At 49.8% G+C, this 7257-nt stretch overlaps 1 protein-coding gene across 1 annotated transcript in view; it reads right to left on the reverse strand.

Moving 5' to 3' along the window:
* Ubxn11 (UBX domain protein 11) overlaps nucleotides 1–1075 on the reverse strand; it is a 27452-nt gene extending 26377 nt beyond the window's left edge. The window contains exon 1 of the mRNA XM_005353081.2: nucleotides 1036–1075. The gene's annotated coding sequence lies outside the window, so the exon portion shown is untranslated. The remainder of the gene's footprint in view (nucleotides 1–1035) is intronic.
* Nucleotides 1076–7257: the final 6182 nt, after the last annotated feature.

A 7257-nucleotide genomic window follows, 5' to 3' on the forward strand; every position in this document is an offset into this window, starting at 1 on the left:
AGAGCTCCGGTGTTGCGTCTTCCTTGCTGGTCGAGGTGGGCGTGACACTGGAGAGTGAGCCCAGGGCCTCACACATGCTACACAGGCGCTACATTGCTGAGCTACTACATCTATGGTCTTTTTTTTTTTTTAAATGATAAAATCTTGGACTTAAAAATGGCTCGGAGGTTAGGAGCAACTGTTGCTCTTGAAGAAAGCCCGGGTTTGGTTTTCAGCGTCCACGTGATAGCTCACAACCCCCTAGTAACTCCAGTTCCAGGGAATCTGATGCTTTCTTCTGGCTTCCTCCGACACCAGGCATGCACGTGGTACAGACAAATACATGCAGACAACTTACATATATGAATAAAATTATATATACAGAAAAAGAGAGGTCTTTGCCCACTGTGGCCCTGAATGGACTCTTAAGTCCAGGCTGGCTTTGAACACGTGGCCCTCCTGCTCCTGCCTCCTGCGTGGTTAGGATTACAGGTCTGCAGAGCCCCAGCCCCAGCCTTCTATTTTGTTCAGTTATTTGTTTTTTAAAAATAGAGTCTCACTACGTAGGCCAGGCTGGCTTCAAACTCAGAGATCCTCTCCTGCCTCTGCCTCTAGAGTGCTGAGATTAAAGGCCTGCACAATCAACCTGGCCTTGCTTTACTTTTTTAAAATTTGAGGCAAGGTCTCGCTGAATTGCCCTAAAAGGCCAGAGATGGGTTTCACAGTCGCAGGCCTCCTGCCTCAGCCCGCCACAACCGATGAAGGTTGTCAGGGTACGGTTGTCGCCTCAGGTGAGGGTTACAAACACGTCCTGTGCCTCTCTAGGGGACCGAGCTTGGAGACACCCTGGGCACAGTGACTGCCAGGTGGCTGCGCGCCCAAACTCCGCCCCGAGCGCCCGCCTTCTGCTCCGCCTCCACGCGCGGACACCGTGAGCGGGATCCCCACGCCCCTCCTGAGCCGAGGCACGCAGACCGCGAGTCCGTAAAGTCGGGGCGAGGGCCCTGGCCTGCGGGAGGACTTGGCGGGGCAGAAATGCCTGGAGCTGAGACTCACCACGGGGCCAGCGAGCCGTCCCGCGGCGCCGCCATCTTGTTGTCTCGGGGTTACCCAGGCGACCGGGACTCGCGAGCACTTCTCATTGGCTAACTCCGAGAGGCTCGCTGACGAATCAGTGGGCAACGACAGCGGCTGTAGCCGACCGTGCCCGAGCCGCTCGGGATACTTCAGGTCCCAGAATGCACTGCTCTGTAAGGTCAGAGGTCACAGAGCTTTGCTGGGAGCCTCTGGGTCCGAATCAATACTGAGTTAAATTAATCTTGGGGACGTAACCTTTCTTTTGTTTCCCCATCTGATCATTCAGAGATGAATTGGACGGAATCAGTTAATAAATATTTAAATCTCAGTTTCTTCTCTAACTTATGGACTAGATGATACCCTGTAGGAATTGGGTAACATACCCACTCCTAGTTTGTAAATTTCCACTCCCGGAGCTCAGCGGGTTAAGGCGCTGGCCGCCAAGCTTAACGACCAGAGTTCTGTCACTGGGGCACACATGGCAGGAAAAAACGACTTCTGGAGCTGTCTTCTGACTCCCACACAGACACTACCCACATGTACACACAAAATAAATTACTAGAGCCCGGGCGGTGGTGGCCCACGTGTTTAAACCCAGCACAGAAGCAGGCGGATCTCTGTGAGGTCAAAGCCAGCCTGGCCAGACATCTCATTTCCTTCAGGTGTAAAATGAAGATAAAGCCTACCCGATACAGGGTCACGGGTGCTTAAGAGAGGTTAACGTGCAAAGTACATATGAAAATACCTGTATAGATGTTTGCAAAAATATTTCTTGCCAGGCAGTGGTGGCTCAGACCTTTAATCCAAGCACTCTGGAGGCAGAGGCAGGGGGATCTCTGAGTCCCAGGACAGCCATGTCGGTTGAGACCCTGTTGGGAGTAGAATGCCAGATATCCTGCATATCAGATGTTTGCATTATGATTCATAACAGTAACAAAATTACAGTTATGAAGCAGCAGCAAAATAACTGTATGGTTGGGGTCACCACAACATGAGGACCTGTATTAAAGGTCTCAGCACTGAGAAGGTTGAGAACCGTGGCTAAACTCTCCTCAGAGTCACTTTCCAACCCCTGTCACTCAAAGCACTGTCTGAGACCCTAGAAATCTCTCTGGGGTCTCCAGCTTCAAACAAGCCTTGAGGGCTAGGAGACCATGGAGCGCTGTCTGCTTAACTTCCACACTGCCTCGACTCCCTTTGCTTCTGGAATGGGGCTCCACCGCTCCACTGGCTGCCTCTTTATTCCGTCCACGACCTGAGTCTCTTTTTTGTCGTTTTTCCAGATAGGGTTTCTCTATATGTAGTCCTAGCTGTCCTGGAACTCAGAGAGATCTGTCTTCCTCTGCCTCCTAAGTGCTGGGATCAAAGGTGTGCGCCACCACTGTCACTGGCTGAGTTCCTACTCTTGAGTGGATAGAATCTAATTGACTTTCTGGTCATTTCCTGAAAGATGCTTGTCATATCTGGCTCCTTTGTGGTTAGGAGCTTACTGGGAGCTGGCAGCTCAGGGAGGAAGTGAACAGAGAGAGGGAGACCTCCAAGCCTGTGGAGTCCCTGAGAGTAAAACTAGCTCTGCCCTTCCTTTCCCCTTTGCCACCCCTACAGCCGCCACCTCTGTCACCTGCCATTTCTGATGAAGACCTGTCACCCCCAGCTTATCACCGCTCCTGAGGCCTTTGTGTTCTAAGTTCTACCCTCTGCCTTACCTGACTTCCAAACATCATGCTCCTTCCCAAGGGTTGGGCTTTTCCTGGACACATCCCGTTGTTCCTCTAGATTCTCTCAAGAGCCAGCGCAGATGTGCCTCCTCCAGGAAACCATCGCAGGTCTTTCTCCCTCCCTTAAGCAGATGTATCCTCTACTTTAAAGCCTGATGACCTTCCCATTCAGTTTTGTGAGCTACAGTGGCCCCCGCCTCTTCCGTAGGCAGTGGCCTATGAAGTCCTCAAGGGAAGGGTCCCTTTCTCATTCATCTTGCCCAGGCTAGGAAGTAACAATAGACTGGAAGAGAAAGTGAGCAAAAAGATGATGGATGGATGAATGGATGGATGGATGGATGGATGGATGGATGGATAGACGAACGGACAGATGAATGGATGGAAGGATGGATGATTTGCCTTGATAGACATTTGAGGACAGCTTGGGCTATGTTGTGAGTTCCAGGCTAGTCTAGACTACCAGAGTGAGATCCCATTTCAAAAGCAGCAGCAGCAGCAACAGCAAAGATTTACCTTGAGTGCTCCATTGTGCTATTGGGTCATACCTCTCCATGAAAATGAAAATCTTAGGGTAGATCACATGATCACACTGCAGCGTGTGTTTGCAATGCCCTCCCCTGCTTTATCCCAGCTTATCTGGGAACAAGCTACATAGTGAGTACTCGTTCTGTGTGGGCCTCCTGCTGGGCCCTGGGGACAGTTATAAAAGAACACTTGGCAGCTGTGCTTGGTGGCACAATGTCACAGGCCTGTAATCCGTGCACTCACAGGGCAGAGGCAGAGGTGGCAGGATCACAATGTAGGGGCAGCCTGGGCTCAACAGTGAGACCCTGTCTCAAAGAAGAGTTGGGGAGGAGGAGAAGGGCAGGGGAGGGAAGAAAGGATACCTGTCCGTCCCCTGCCCCTCTCCTCCTCCCCCAACACTTGAGAAAGAACTGGACAACTGGGAAGGGATAGCCATCTAAGGTGCTGTGTGTCTACGCGTCTCCTCTAAGTGTGAACATTAACAGTTCCTCTGAGTGGCCAGTCCTGACCACTTGTCTGGATGCACTTTCTCCATTTCTCTCTTCTCGCATCCTGATTTCTTCAATATTTATTGAAACCTGAAATTGCCAATCTTTTTTGTCTTCCCCATTTGAACGTCAGTTCCATGAGTAGGGACTGTGTCTTTCTGTTCACTGCTGTGTCCCCAAGGCCTAAACAAAAACCAGTAGCAGGCACACAGCAGGTACTTGCGAAACAGTGCGTAAGTCCTGTGATGGCCTCTCACAATCTGAGGTTGAACCTGTCTGCTGGGTTCTGATAATTCTGTATTTCCGCTGGGTGATGGTGGTGGCACAGGCCTTTAATTACAGCACCGGGGGGGGGGCAGAGGCAGGCAAATCTCTGTGCATTTGAGGACAGCCTGGTGGACAAGAGCTAGTTCCAGGACAAGTACAGGGAAGCTCTGTCTCGAAAAACCAAAGCTGGGGGAGACTATATTTGCCAGTTCTGATATTTCAGCTGTCTTGTCTTATATGTCTTTGAAAATTCCAGGTGCAGTTGCTCAAAAGTCATATTGATGATTCTATTATCTAGACCCGTCCATGACATGCTCGTCTTTGCTGCTTCTGTCATTTTGTGTTTGAGTTGTTGTCATACTGTCCCCATTCCCTGTGAAGGCTGAGCTGCTGGTTCCTGTTTCACCGTCGTGCTGGCTAATCTTCTGTCAGTTTAAAACAAGCTAGAATCACCTGCAAGGGGGGAACGTCAGCTGAGAAAATGCCTCCAAAAGTTCCGGCTGTGAGCTGAGCAGTAGCTCATGCCTATGATCCCAGCACTCTGGAGGCAGAGGCAGGCAGATCTCTGTGGGTTCAAGGACAGTCTGGTTTACAGAGTGAGTTCCAGAACAGTCAGGGCTGTTACACAGAGAAACCCTGTCTCAAAAAACAAACAAACAAAACAATACAACAACAGCAAAAAAAAAAAATCCAGCTGTAAAGCATTTTCTTAATTAATGTTTGAGAGGGGAAGGCCCAGGCCATGATAGGTGTTTCTGTCCCTGGGCTATAAGGAAACAGACTGACCAAGTCATGTAGAGCAGGCCAGTAAGCAGCACTCCTCATGGCCTCTGCATCAGCTCCTGCCTCCACGTTCCTGCCTGCCTTGACTTTCTGTCCCTACTTCCTTCAGTGATGGACTACAATGTGGAAGTGTGAAAATCAAATCAACCCTTTCCTCCCCAGCTTGTTTTTTGGTCATGGTGCAATAGAAACCCTGACTAAGATAATTACAAACCTTTATCCTGCTACCCAGAGACCAAGTGGGGAACTTGTCTGCTTGTTTGGGTCTCTTTTTTCTTTCCTTTTTCTGTTTTTCTTTTCTTTTCCATTTCCTTTTTCTGATAGGGGGCTAGTAGGGCTTTTGTTTGTTTGTTTTTGTTGGTTTATTTGTCTGTTTGTTTGTTTTTGAGGCAGGGTTTCTCTGTGTAGCCCTGGGTGGCTGTCCTGGAACTCACTCTGTAGACCAGGCTGGTCTCAAACTTGGAGATCTGCCTGCCTCTGCCTTCCGAGTTCTGGGACTGACAGCAAAGGCCACCACTGCCTAGGTCTGTTCATTTCCTTAGGTATTTCCTCTGGAAGAGACAAATATTTTCAGGAGCTCAAACACATCCTCTCCGCTCTCAGCCATACATTTTTTGTGCACCCCAACTCCTCAGTATAGAACCAGGGGTTGCCCATAGTAGCCTGACCAATTGGTGCCAAGGCTTGGCAATGAGGTGAAAGTGGACACCTTAGCCTCACGCACCCTTTCAGAGGTCCCTGACACCTGTTAGCCCCATGTCCTACCCTCTGCTAGGTTGGAGAGGTGTCCTAGACCAGATCACAAAAGAAGGTACAATCTTCTGTTGTCTGTTGATTTGTTTTGTTATTTATTTATTTGTTATGTATACAATATTCTGTCTGTGTGTATGTCTGCAGGCCAGAAGAGGGCATCAGACCTCATTACAGATGGTTGTGAGCCACCATGTGGTTGCCGGGAATTGAACTCAGGACCTCTGGAAGAGCAGGCAATGCTCTTAACCACTGAGCCATCTCTCCAGCCCGATTTGTTTTGTTTTGAGACAAGGTCTTAGGCAGGTCAGTGTGGTCTCAAATTCACTTAGTAGCTGAGGATGACCTTGAACCTCTAACTCTCCAGAGTGCTGAGATTACAGGGGTGCACCACCACACCTGGTTTTAGGTGCTTCAGGGCATGCAAATCAAGTCCTAAGGCCTTCGAGGGAAGTATCTACCGATCTGCCCCCCAGCTCGGAAGACTCAGCTCTTGAAGGTGAAGGGACACCTCCATCTTGAAGGGAGTTTCACAGAGGAAGTGGAAACTTTCTCTGGGGAGGAGCTTTGTGTGTGAATACTAGGGAAAGGCAGAGGAAATTCCTGAGGCTGAGGCAGGGAGGGCCAAGCCAGGCAGCTGTGGGTGAGGCTAGCTAGGAAGTGGTATACACAGGGCAGTAGAGTATGTTACCGAATGAGGGAAGAAGGCTGGGGGTGGGAGGCTTGGTCGTTATACTGAGGAATTTGGCCTCCAGCCCTACCTAAGAAGAGGCACTGGGCACGTGGACAACTCTCCCGCTCTGTCAGGCTTAGGAGTCCACCTAGAGAAGGAGCACAGCCATTGGGAGGTCAAGCCTGTAGTTCCAGCATTGTCTTTGCCTTGCCTCAGTTTCCCCATCTGTCAAATGGGGGTTCCTTAGAGCTCTCTCAGCTTGGCAACCAGGCTTCTGTCTATTCAAATACTGTCAAGACAGAACAAAGCTGCTCAGAGGCCAAGAGAGGCAAATGCTTGAAACCCTACTTCCCTTCTTGGTTATGGACAGACAGCAGACATCTCTGCGTGTCTAAGCCCTCATGACCCTTACAGATGTTCCCAGAGCCCTCATATTCCGTCCCACAGTACACGGCACTACACCCGCACCAGTGGAAGCTTCGTCTTATACCTCACATCTCAGGATCCGAAAAGGAAACTTAGGGGCTTTGCGAGATAATATTTCTGGGAGCGGTCAGTAGTAGAACACATGCTTAGTGTGCAGTCGTGGGTTCAATACTCAGCGCAGAGAAAAGTAACTAAATAAAAATAAAGTTTTATTAATTAAAAATAACTAAATACAAATAAGTCAGTTGGTGGTGGCACGAACCTTTAATCCCAGCACTCCGGAGGCAGAGGTAAGCAGATCTCAGTGAGTTCGAGGCCAGGGTGGTCTACAGAGTGAGTTCCAGGGCAGCTGGGGCTGTTACCCAGAGAAACCCTGTTTTGAAAAGCCAAAAAGAAAAAAAATAAGTTTAAGGGGTTAGTGAGAGGACAGGATGGGTAAAGGTGCCTAGTGACAAGGCTGACGACCTGAGTTCAAGCCTCAGGACCCACACCGTAGAAGGAACAAACCAGTTTCTGCAAGCTGTCCTCCGACCTCCACACATGCGCAGTAGCACGTTAGCGCCCACACTGA

This window comes from Microtus ochrogaster, chromosome 10 (assembly GCF_000317375.1).
Source record: "Microtus ochrogaster isolate Prairie Vole_2 chromosome 10, MicOch1.0, whole genome shotgun sequence".
Lineage (NCBI taxonomy): Eukaryota > Metazoa > Chordata > Mammalia > Rodentia > Cricetidae > Microtus > Microtus ochrogaster.